Source organism: Oncorhynchus nerka, linkage group LG3 (assembly GCF_034236695.1).
Source record: "Oncorhynchus nerka isolate Pitt River linkage group LG3, Oner_Uvic_2.0, whole genome shotgun sequence".
NCBI classification, from domain to species: Eukaryota; Metazoa; Chordata; class Actinopteri; order Salmoniformes; family Salmonidae; genus Oncorhynchus; species Oncorhynchus nerka.
Window position 1 is genome coordinate 16,854,950 of NC_088398.1, and position 13,016 is coordinate 16,867,965.

General features: G+C 44.3%; 1 pseudogene; it reads left to right on the forward strand.

Annotated features, from left to right (window-relative positions):
• Positions 1-382: 382 nt before the first annotated feature.
• Positions 383-13,016, forward strand: part of LOC115114087 (metalloreductase STEAP4-like) — a 58,310-nt pseudogene continuing 45,676 nt past the window's right edge.

Sequence of the window (13,016 nt, forward strand, 5' to 3'; positions counted from 1 at the left end):
GGTTGTAGAGCAAAACGCAATTATCACAACACATAGATTGTAAAATGGCAATTGTTTAGCTTCCCCAGTGATTTTACCCATGCACCGCTACTAGCTTACTGTAAACTAAGCCCAGTCTAAAGCTTGGGTTCATTAATTCCACTGTGCTCTGACCCCACCTCAAGCATTTAGATTGTTCTTGCTTTCATGAAACCAGTGTTTCAAGACACTGTTCATGGTGATGTGACACAGTTCTTCAGGTATTTCACATTCTGTGATTTTTGTGTTTACAAGCTTATTGTTGCACACACACACACACACACACACGCAAAAACCCTCCTCTTCCAACTGAGTTGTCAGCTTGGCAGAGAGACTACTCCCTTCCCTCCTCACAACAGGAGCATGCCCAGACACAAATAGAGACTCAGTGAGTAGTGTCTTAGTCAGACTTTCATCTGGATAACTCAGAGGAGCTGCTCCAACTCTGAAGATGATTGTTTTGGGACATGTAAAGCAGAAACCATTTCATTGCAGGATTTGAACTACAGCAAGCTGTCCTAGCATTGATTGACAGTACTCTGTCTGGACTGTAACTCCGTCTAGAGGAGGTGTCTGCTGAAGAACTTAGCGAAGTGAAAGGGACGTTCATCCTGCGAGCTCCATTTATGTGAATGTACTTTTTTTGTAATTGCAACTTCAGGAAGGTATTTTAAATTCTTTGGTCTTTCTGACACTTTCTATTGACTATCTACAACTCGAGGAGGTATTTGCCTGTCTCTGTTCAGGCATGACGGGTCAGGAGAGGAGTGAGGAGAAGAGTGAGTGTGTATCCCTGTCTCCGATGAGGGAGGCTGTGCCTGCCCCACCTGAGTGTGAGAGGGTGTGTGTGTTTGGGACGGGAGACCTGTGGTGCTCTCTGGGCCTGCTACAGGCGGGGTACGGGGTGGTGTTCGGCCCCACAGCAGCCTCCTACCCCACGGAGCACAGGTACATAATAAAATAGATCTGATGATGTGTTTTTACTATGTTGTAAATGTATTTCAATGTATTTGTTTATGTTTGAAAGAGTATTTATGAATATACTGTATGTGTGTTTGTGTGTGTATCAATATGTTGATGATGTATATGCAGGTCCTGGGCCATGCTGCAGCTGCAGCTGCCCAGTCAACGCTTCTGATCTTCATCGCTGTCCAGAGACAACACTACGACTTCCTTAAGCTAAATTAGCTAAAGGGAAAAGTAGCATATACTGTATGTTTTATTACTTTTGCAATATGTATGAATGTCTGTTTTGCCAGTATTTAGCCAATATATTCTATGTTCCAGTGTATTTCAAATAAAAAATGTATTGGTCACACACACAAGGTAAGCAGATGTTATTGAGAGTGTAGAGAAATGCTTGTGCATTGAGCCAATAGAATGTATATTCCAGTGTATTTGGACAATATATTGTATGAATCAGTGTATTTTATTTTTATTTTTATTTATTTATTTTATTTCACCTTTATTTAACCAGGTAGGCTAGTTGAGAACAAGTTCTCATTTGCAACTGCGACCTGGCCAAGATAAAGCATAGCAGTGTGAGCAGACAACACGGAGTAAACAATTAAGTCAATAACACAAAAGGAAGAAAAAAAGGGGAGTCTATATACATTGTGTGCAAAAGGCATGAGGTAGGCGAATAATTACAATTTTGCAGATTAACACTGGAGTGATAAATGATCAGATGGTCATGTACAGGTAGAGATATTGGTGTGCAAAAGAGCAGAAAAGTAAATAAATAAAAACAGTATGGGGATGAGGTAGGTAAAAATGGGTGGGCTATTTGCCGATAGACTATGTACAGCTGCAGCGATCGGTTAGCTGCTCAGATAGCAGATGTTTGAAGTTGGTGAGGGAGATAAAAGTCTCCAACTTCAGCGATTTTTGCAATTCGTTCCAGTCACAGGCAGCAGAGAACTGGAATGAAAGGCGGCCAAATGAGGTGTTGGCTTTAGGGATGATCAGTGAGATACACCTGCTGGAGCGCGTGCTACGGATGGGTGTTGCCATCGTGACCAGTGAACTGAGATAAGGCGGAGCTTTACCTAGCATGGACTTGTAGATGACCTGGAGCCAGTGGGTCTGGCGACGAATATGCAGCGAGGGCCAGCCGACTAGAGCGTGTTTGAAGTTGGTGACGGAGATAAAAGTCTCCAACTTCAGCGATTTTTGCAATTCGTTCCAGTCACAGGCAGCAGAGAACTGGAATGAAAGGCGGCCAAATGAGGTGTTGGCTTTAGGGATGATCAGTGAGATACACCTGCTGGAGTGCGTGCTACGGATGGGTGTTGCCATCGTAACCAGTGAACTGAGATAAGGCGGAGCTTTACCTAGCATGGACTTGTAGATGACCTGGAGCCAGTGGGTCTGGCGACGAATATGTAGCGAGTGGTGGGTGGTATAAGGTGCTTTAGTGACAAAACGGATGGCGCTGTGATAAACTGCATCCAGTTTGCTGAGTAGAGTGTTGGAAGCAATTTTGTAGATGACATCGCCGAAGTCGAGGATCGGTAGGATAGTCAGTTTTACTAGGGTAAGTTTGGCGGCGTGAGTGAAGGAGGCTTTGTTGCGGAATAGAAAGCCGACTCTTGATTTGATTTTCGATTGGAGATGTTTGATATGAGCCTGGAAGGAGAGTTTACAGTCTAGCCAGACACCTAGGTACTTATAGATGTCCACATATTCAAGGTTGGAACCATCCAGGGTGGTGATGCTGGTCAGGCGTGCGGGTGCAGGCAGCGAACGGTTGAAAAGCATGCATTTGGTTTTACTAGCGTTTAAGAGCAGTTGGAGGCCACGGAAGGAGTGTTGTATGGCATTGAAGCTCGTTTGGAGGTTAGATAGCACAGTGTCCAAGGACGGGCCGGAAGTATATAGAATGGTGTTGTCTGCGTAGAGGTGGATCAAGGAATCGCCCGCAGCAAGAGCAACATCATTGATATATACAGAAAAAAGAGTCGGCCTGAGGATTGAACCCTGTGGCACCCCCATAGAGACTTCCAGAGGACCGGACAGCATGCCCTCCGATTTGACACACTGAACTCTGTCTGCAAAGTAATTGGTGAACCAGGCAAGGCAGTCATCCGAAAAACCGAGGCTGCTGAGTCTGCCGATAAGAATATGGTGATTGACCGAGTCGAAAGCCTTGGCAAGGTCGATGAAGACGGCTGCACAGTACTGTCTTTTATCGATGGCGGTTATGATATCGTTTAGTACCTTGAGCGTGGCTGAGGTGCACCCGTGACCGGCTCGGAAACCAGATTGCACAGCGGAGAAGGTACGGTGGGATTCGAGATGGTCAGTGACCTGTTTGTTGACTTGGCTTTCGAAGACCTTAGATAGGCAGGGCAGGATGGATATAGGTCTGTAACAGTTTGGGTCCAGGGTGTCTCCCCCTTTGAAGAGGGGAATGACTGCGGCAGCTTTCCAGTCCTTGGGGATCCCAGACGATATGAAAGAGAGGGTGAACAGGCTGGTAATAGGGGTAGCGACAATGGCGGCGGATAGTTTCAGAAATAGAGGGTCCAGATTGTCAAGCCCAGCTGATTTGTACAGGTCCAGGTTTTGCAGCTCTTTCAGAACATCTGCTATCTGGATTTGGGTAAAGGAGAACCTGGAGAGGGTTGGGCGAGTAGCTGCGGGGGGGGGGAGGCGGAGCTGTTGGCCGAGGTTGGAGTAGCCAGGCGGAAGGCATGGCCAGCCGTTGAGAAATGCTTGTTGAAGTTTTCGATAATCATGGATTTATCGGTGGTGACCGTGTTACCTAGCCTCAGTGCAGTGGGCAGCTGGGAGGAGGTGCTCTTGTTCTCCATGGACTTCACAGTGTCCCAGAACTTTTTGGAGTTGGAGCTACAGGATGCAAACTTCTGCCTGAAGAAGCTGGCCTTAGCTTTCCTGACTGACTGCGTGTATTGGTTCCTGACTTCCCTGAACAGTTGCATATCGCGGGGAGTGTTCGATGCTATTGCAGTCCGCCACAGGATGTTTTTGTGCACCAAGGGCTATATCTGTTCTTAGTTCTGCATGTTTTGAACGGAGCATGCTTATCTAAAATGGTGAGGAAGTTACTTTTAAAGAATGACCAGGCATCCTCAACTGACGGGATGAGGTCAATGTCCTTCCAGGATACCCGGGCCAGGTCGATTAGAAAGGCCTGCTCACAGAAGTGTTTTAGGGAGCGTTTGATAGTGATGAGGGGTGGTCGTTTGACTGCGGCTCCGTAGCGGATACAGGCAATGAGGCAGTGATCGCTGAGATCCTGGTTGAAGACAGCGGAGGTGTATTTGGAGGGCCAGTTGGTCAGGGTGACGTCTATGAGGGTGCCCTTGTTTACAGATTTAGGGTTGTACCTGGTGGGTTCCTTGATGATTTGTGTGAGATTGAGGGCATCTAGCTTAGATTGTAGGACTGCCGGGGTGTTAAGCATATCCCAGTTTAGGTCACCTAACAGAACAAACTCTGAAGCTAGATGGGGGGCAATCAATTTCTGGGCATGGTAGAATAACTACTTCTGATGCCCTGTTGATTTGCAGGTGTTGGTGGACCTCAGTAACAACCTGAGGAAGAATTATTACCCAGTGGCCAACGTAGAGTACCTGCAAATGTGAGAGCTATATGGTTGTTTTTATGTTTTTATATGTTGATTTGTATATTGATGTAATGTAAATTTGGTTATATGTACATGAACAGTCTGGTCCCTGGACCTGAGGTGGTTAAAATGCTTCAATACCTTGTCTGCCTGGAGCCTGCAGAATGGACCTTCAGATGCCAAGACAGGTACACACATCAAGGTTCAAGCCATGCCCATGAAACCAATTGGCTGCTAGATTCAAGTCTATATACACTACATGACCAAAAGTTTGTGGACACCTGGTCGTCTAAAATCTCATAAAAAAATTATGGGCATTAATATGGAGTTAGTACCCCCTTTGCTGCAATAACAGCCCCCACTCTTCTGGGCAGGCTTTCCACTACGATGGAACATTGTTGCGGGGACTTGCTTCCATTCAGCCACAAGAGCACTAGTGAGGTCGGGCACTGATGTTTGTCGATTAGGCCTGGCTCGCTGTCAGTGTTCCAATTCCACCCAAAGGTGTTCAATGGGATTGAGGTCAGGGCTCTGTACAGGCCAGTCAAGGTCTTCCACACCGATATCGACAAACCATTTCTGTATGGAGCTTGCTTTGTGCAAAGGGGCATTGTCATGCTGAAACAGGAAAGGGCCACAAAGTTGGAATGTCAAGATTCCAGCGTTAAGCTTTCCCTTCACTGGAATTTAGAGGCCTATCCCGAACCGTGAAAAACAGCCCCAGACCATTATTCCTCCTCCACCAAACTTTACAGTTGCCACTATGCATAGGGGCAGGTAGCATTCTCCTGGCATCCGCCATACCCAGATTCGTCCGTCGTACTGCCAGATGTTAAAGTGGAATTCATCACTTCCAGAGAATGTGTTTCCACTGCTACAGAGTCCAACGGCGGCGAGCTTTACGCGACTCCAGCCGATGCTTGGCATGGAGCGTGGTGATCTAAGGCTGGTATGCGGCTGCCTGGCCATGGAAACCTATTTCATAAAGCTTGCAGAAGTAGTTTGGTGCTTCCAGAGGCAGTTTGAAACTCTGTTGTGAGTGTTGCAACTGAGGACAGATGATTTTTACGCACTACGCACTTCAGCATTCAGCCGTCCCGTTCTGTAAGCTTGTGTGGCCTACCACGTCGCGGCTGAGCCATTGTTACTCCTAGACATTTCCACTTCACAATAACAGCACTTACAGGTGACCTGGGCAGCTCTAGCTGGGCAGAAATTTCATGAACTGACTTCTTGGAAAGATGGCATCCTATGACGGTCCCACTTTGAAAGTCACTGAGCTCTCTTCAGTAATGCCATTCTACCGTCAATGTTTGTGTAAGGAGATTGCATGGCTGTGTGGTGATTTTATATGCATGTTAGCAATGGGTGTGGCTGAAATAGCCGAATACACTAATTTGAAGGGGTGTCCACATACTTTTGTATAAACAGTATATATACACTGCCTTCAGAAAGTATTCACACCCCTTTACTTTTTCCACATTTTGTTGAGTTACAGCCTGAATTTAAAATGTATTACATTTATGTTTTCTCTCACTGGCCTACACACAGTACCCCATAATGTCAAAGATCTACACTGTATCGGCAGGATAGAACAGCAGCATCTGGTAAGACAAGGGGTGGCGGTCTATGTATATTTGTAAACAACAGCTGGTGCATGATATCTAAGGAAGTCTCAAGGTTTTGCTTGCCTGAGGTAGAGTATCTCATGATAAGCTGTAGACCACACTATCTACCTAGAGAGTTTTCATCTGTATTATTCTTAGCTGTCTATTTACCACCACAGACAGATGCTGGCACTAAGACAATACTCAATGAGCTGTTTACCGCCATAAGCAAACAGGAAACGCTCATCCAGAGGCGGCGCTCCTAGTGGCCGGGGACTTTAATGCAGGGAAACTTAAATCCATTTTACCTAATTACAAGATCTTACAAGATCAAATTAAAGCAGGAAGCACCAGTGACATGGTCAATAAAAAATCGGTCAGATGAAGCAGATTCTAAGCTACAGGACTGTTTTGCTAGCACAGACTGGAATATGTTCCGGGATTCTTCCGATGGCATTGAGGAGTACACCACATCAATCACTTGCTTCATCAATAAGTGTATCGATGACGTCATCCCCATAGTGAGTACATACCCCAATCAGAAGCCATGGATTACAGGCAACATACGCACTGCCGCTTTCTAGGAGAAGACTCTAACCTGGAAGCTTATAGAAAAATCCCACTCCCACTCCCACCCTCCGACGAACCCTCAAATAGGCAAAGCATCAATACAGGACTTAGATCGAATTGTACTACACCGGCTTCGAAGCTCGTCGGATGTGGCAGGGCTCGCAAACTATTACAGACTACAAAGGGAATCACAGCCGAGTGACACGAACCTACCAGACGAGCTAAATTACTTTTATGCTTGCTTCACTGAAATATGCATGAGAGAATCAGCTGTTCCAGATGACTGTGTGATCACGCTCTCCGCAGACGATGTGAGTAAGACTTTTAAACAGGTCAACATTCACAAGGCCGCAGGGCCAGACGGATTACCAGGACGTGTACCCCAAGCACGCGCTGACCAACTGCTATTTTATTTATTTATTTATTTATTGAATTGTACCCCTTTTTCTCCCCAATTTCGTGGTATCCAATTGTTTAGTAGCTACTATCTTGTCTCATCGCTACGGGCTCGGGAGAGACTGTTGAAAGTCATGCGTCCTCCGATTCACAACCCAACCAAGCTGCACTGCTTCCTAACACAGCGCCATCCAACCCGGAAGCCAGCCGCACCAATGTGTCGGAGGAAACACCGTGCACCTGGCAACCTTGGTTAGCGCGCACTGCGCCCGGCCCGCCACAGGAGTCGCTGGTGTGCGACAAGACAAGGATTTCCCTACCGGCCAAACCCTCCCTAACCCGGACGACGCTAGGCCAATTGTGCGCCGCCCCACGGACCTCCCGGTCGTGGCCGGTTATGACAGAGCCTGGGCGCGAACCCAGAGTCTCTGGTGGCACAGCTGGTGCTGCAGTACAGCGCCCTTAACCACTGCGCCACCCGGGAGGCTTCACTGACATTTTCAACCTCTCCTTGACTGAGTCTGTAATACCAACATGTTTCAAGCAGACCACAGTAGTCCCTGTGCCCAAGAACATTAAGGTAACCTGCCTAAATGACTACCGACCCGTAGCACTCACGTCTATAGCCATGAAAGGCTGGTCATGGCTCACATCAACACCATTATCCCAGAAACCCTAGACCCACTACAATTTGCATACCGCCCAATAAAATCACTTCAGGAAGGAACAGAGCGCAAGTTTTTTTGTTTCTCAAATCATCAATAGCTTATAGTTGCACCATGCAACCCATATATGTTTTGATTTCTAAGACATTCTAAGGTTTGTATCATTCACGACTAAAGTTGCCAAGTAACTCTAAATCTATCATATTAGGACCTGTTTAAAAGTATAATTTGACGCTCAACATAGCCACTTCATATGGGCACTCACTCTGTAGGCTAATGGGGAAAATATCCTTTCTATTTTATTCAGCTAAATTGAATTATATACTTTCTATAAAATCTGATAAAATAAAATAATTGAACTTATAAGCATATATTGTCAGCTAAATGAACAAGCCTACAGCCTATGGCATGGAGCATAGCCAGATAACATGTGCCAAGGGTAGGCCAAAAAATATTCTGTTCTTCTGAAATACATTTTCTTCATATCATAATCAATGTTCCCTCAAACTGAGCAAATTTCAGGTCTGCTGAGCGCAATCTTAAACGTTGTGAACATTCTGTGCAACTTCCAGGGCCGGTTTTCTGTGAACACTGAGGCTGTACCTGCTTTAAGTTTCAGTTTTAACAGTGCTCTGTGGCTATTTGGTCATAATGTAGGCCTACCAGAGTGGTCTATCATCAAAAACAATGTAGAAAATGCATCCCATAACATTTTAACAAGGAAATAGCTGTTCTATCATTCAGCCTACAGTATAAGCCAATGTGTGGTCTTCAATGTAGGCCTAGATTCCATTAGACTTTTGAAAAAACATGCAGGGCTTGACATTAACCTGTCTATCCAGAGCTCCAGACAAGAAGGTGACTGAAAATGCTTTTGTGTTGTTTGATGCAAAAAACAGCTTTACAAAATAAAATGCATTATTATTCTCAGAGACTACTATTGGCTACTTAGCTTTATTCAAGCCTGTCTCAAAATGCAACACTGCCCCTTTAACTTCTTGGTGACGGGGCAGTATTTTCACGGCCGGATTAAATGCATGCCAAAATTCAACTGCCTGTTACTCACCCCCAGAAGATAAGATATGCATATTATTAGCAGATTTGGATAGAAAACACTCTGAAGTGTCTACAACTGTTTGAATCATGTCTGTGAGTATAACAAAGCTTATTTAGCAGGCAAAACCCCGAGGACAAACCATTCAGATTTTTTTTTGAGGTCACTCTCTTTTAAATAAGATTTCATTGGGAATCCAGATTTCTAAGGGACCGTCTTGCAGTTCCTACCACTTTCACTGGATGTCAACAGTCATTAGAAATTGGGTGAGGTTTTTCCTTTATGTAATGAAGAAGTACGGCCATCTTTGTTTTCCTCCTGTATTGAACACAGATCATCATGTCTTCAATTTTATTGATTATTTACGTTAACAAATACCTAAAGTTGTATTACAAAAGTAGTTTGAAATGTTTTGGCAAAGATTACAGGTAACTTTTGAGATATTTTGTAGTCACGTTGCGCAGGTTGGAACCGGTGTTTTTCTGGATCAAACGCGCCAAATAAGTGGACATTTTTGGATATATATCGACAGAATTAATCGGACAAAATGACAGCCACTTAGTGTGGACACCAGTTGAGACCACACACACAGATTCCTGTTGAGTACTGTCTCTTTAACTACCTTATTTTCTCAATAACAGTATCTCTCTCCTTCATTTCATCCCTCAGCTCTCTTCTCCCTAAATCCTCTAGGTTATGTCAGCTATGTCGGGGAACCTCACCCGCATCTGAACTGGCTGACACATAGAGGGCACAGCATGATTAGAGGTGAGGTCACTTGGTCGGGTCAACAGGAAGTATTATTAAAGAGATGCTTTACATTGAAATACAGATAGAGATGTAGTAGTCCCAGAGTTAATGATCCAAGGTCAGTTTTGCATTTACCCTCATGGTGATTATGACGACTGACAGTGTTAGAATAAATTTTAAAAAACACAAGGCTTAATCATGCTCTCTCACTCTCCACCTGTCTGTCAATATGATTGGTCATCACCCAGTGGTCGCCGTGGTGAAGTTGTGAGATGCTGATTTCCACTAAGTTGTGAAAAGCAGAAATTTTTCACCACCTCCCATGCCACTTTTGCACCGCCCAATGGTCCCCTGCCCTCTCTGCTTCTGACCGTTTTCCTTCCATTGAGAATGAATGGGAAGAGGTGTTTCACAGCACAATACCACGTGCTAGTGTACACGGGGCATGAGGGTCCGCCTCTCAACATCCCAGCTAGAAATTAGGAATCGGCCCAGAAGCGGCCCTCGCCGAGGGGTAGGAATTGATTGAATCGGCCCGGAATCGGGTGTCGGACTCGGCCCGGAATCAAAATTAATGACTGCCCAGAATGAGCCCAAGTACATCTGGCCGTTTGCATCTACTGGAATTCCGGCAAAGTCGGCTCAACTCTCTCTGGTCATGGTTTTAAACATTTGAAATCTCACAGGGGAGCTGAGCGTTAGTCTTGGGACTACTGCGCGCACGGGCACAGTTTAGAAGGAACATGGACCATAATGTTTGTTTAGACCCGACTAAAATAAATAATGGATTTATTGTGATGGTGTATATTAAATTGATTTATTAGACTTTTTAAAATGTAGATGTTCCAAAGGCGCTCATCCAGCTTTTATGTTGGAGGTCTGTAGATACAAAACCTGTTTATGTTAATTAATGGTCAATTACTGTGAGACCGGCAGTCTTTTGCATGATAATAACCGTCTGACAAAATTTCATGATCACCACAGCCCTAGACACCACCGTCTTTGTTCTTGCCAGAGAGAGCCCGCTTCCTATCTACTCGATGAACTGTAAAACCTGCTGGTTTTATATAATCCATTTGAATGTCAGAGGAATGCCAAGTGTATGAAGTAATGCACAAAACAAACTGGGTAATAACATTTAAGAAGATTCAAAGCAATCTCACATCGGGATAATATGAGATCTGAAGAACAGTGACCCAAGATGGCCTTCCTTTCTTTAGCTGTAGCTCCAACTAGGCTTCGCAAGAGGGGCAGGTTTCTTTTTAAACGCAGAGACATAACGGTTACTTTTTAGGAATGTACGCAGCTGGCCACTGTTCAAACACATCCCCCCCAGTTCAACCAGGTCCCTACACATCAATCATCATGACAATTTCAAAGGAATAGATGCAATATAGCCATAAAATAACACACCCTCCAACACGTGACAACATGAACAGGATGTATATTTGGATGTACATGCCCATATTTGGGCATGTACGCGTCATCCGGACATAGGGTCATATATTAGACTTTTGACCTGCGCCGTCTACATTAAACTTTCTCTCAAATCAAATCAAATTGTATTGTATTTGTTACATGCTCCGAATACAACAGGTGTAGACCTTACAGTGAAATGCTTACTTACAAACCCTTAACCAACAATGCAGTTAAGAAAAATAAGTGTAAAAATAGATAAGTAAAAAATAAAATAAAGCACCCCCCCCAAAAAAAAATGCGTTGCGATAATTGCGTTGTTTGCTCTATAACCTGTTAATTCATATGCCTTGTGACCATGATATATATAGGCCTAAAGGCTGAGACAATAAGAAGACACAGTGGCAGAATAAATCCAACCACACCTTTGTTTTATCACAAAACCAGAAAGCAACATCTGTCCAGTAATGTCCACAAAACATATTGCATGTACAGTAACAGACAGTTACATGACCTACAGCATGGTCAAGCAAGTTAATGTTTCTGACATTTTTGGACCACCGAACAATTGATTTAGAACCACAGAGAGTTACCGCAAGTCGCAAAGAAAATAGGAGCTGCCTCCACTATTCCAGCACCATTTCAACTTCAACATTTCAACATCATCAAATCACCTCTGCTTAGTCTAATACAGTGACAACTAAAAGATTTTAAAAAACAATTTAGTCCAATTAACACCGTAAACTAAATATGATGTGGCTGTCCATGGTTCTGATTTCTGTGTGTGCGCGTTTGTGCAAGTAGAAAAACATGTTGACTCACCGACTTGTAGAGAAACACCAATGCCATCCTCCTCTCTTTCATGCTGGCAAAACGGTCTATCGCTCTGTCGTACGCTACATGCTTTTATTTTTGTTGTTGTCCTAGGCTACCTGGCTAAAATGCTCGCTAGCCTAACTTCCATTCATGGGCAACGTTAGCTAGTTAACGTTAGTCTTCTACATCAAGCTACATATTGAACTTCCACCCTCTCAGGCCAGGGGCACAACAATGTATGAATTAATGGTTAGATCAGAATCGCCGTTATAATCATTGGCTAGTATGGAGAATTAAGTAAAACCACAAGTCCTAATCCCTTTCTCCATCCATGGCTAATTCCAGAAAAGGGCCATTTTTAGCAAGCTGGCTAGCTAGCCACTGGAGGATAACAACATAACCAGATGTAACAAATCAAGTTGTCTGTCAATGATGTATGCTCTCAAAGGGATTTGATAGGAGTGACTCCAAATCCAAGCTGGTTTCCCTTATTAACACTTTTTTTGGTGCGCAAGGATGATTCACAGTTGAGCTTGCTCAATTTCGCTCAACGCTGATTGGCAAATGCTTTATACTTTTTTTTGTCAAGGGAGGCCAGATGCTCGCTGGCTTCCCTTGCCTTCAATGCTATGGGTGGCAACAATGTTATACTCGTTTAGACCAGACAGCATAAGATAGATGGCCTACATGTATAGAGACAGAGAGGTGCTGTTTCGCTCACTTGTATGCTTTCTCCTGTGAGATCTATTCAGCCAATTGCGAATTGAAGAAAAAATTCTGAAACACAGAGATGAAGGATAAATTATTTTATGTTATAAAAAATATATTGGTACGTTTTTTGGGGAAGCCTGGTATCATGACTTCCGCCGAAGTCGGTTCCTCTCCTTGTTCGGGCTGTGTTCGGCGGTTGACGTCATCGGTCTTCTAGCCATCCCCGCTCCACCTTTCATTTTCCATTTGTTTTGTCTTGTTTTCCCGCACACCTGGTTCACATTACCTCATTAGACTAAATGTATATTACCCTCTGATTCCCCCATGTCTGTGTGTGGAATTGTTCTTTGTGTAGGGTGTTACGCTACATACAGGCTGGCTCGCGCTAGGTTTGTTTCAAACCTAGGTTTGTTTGTTTTGTT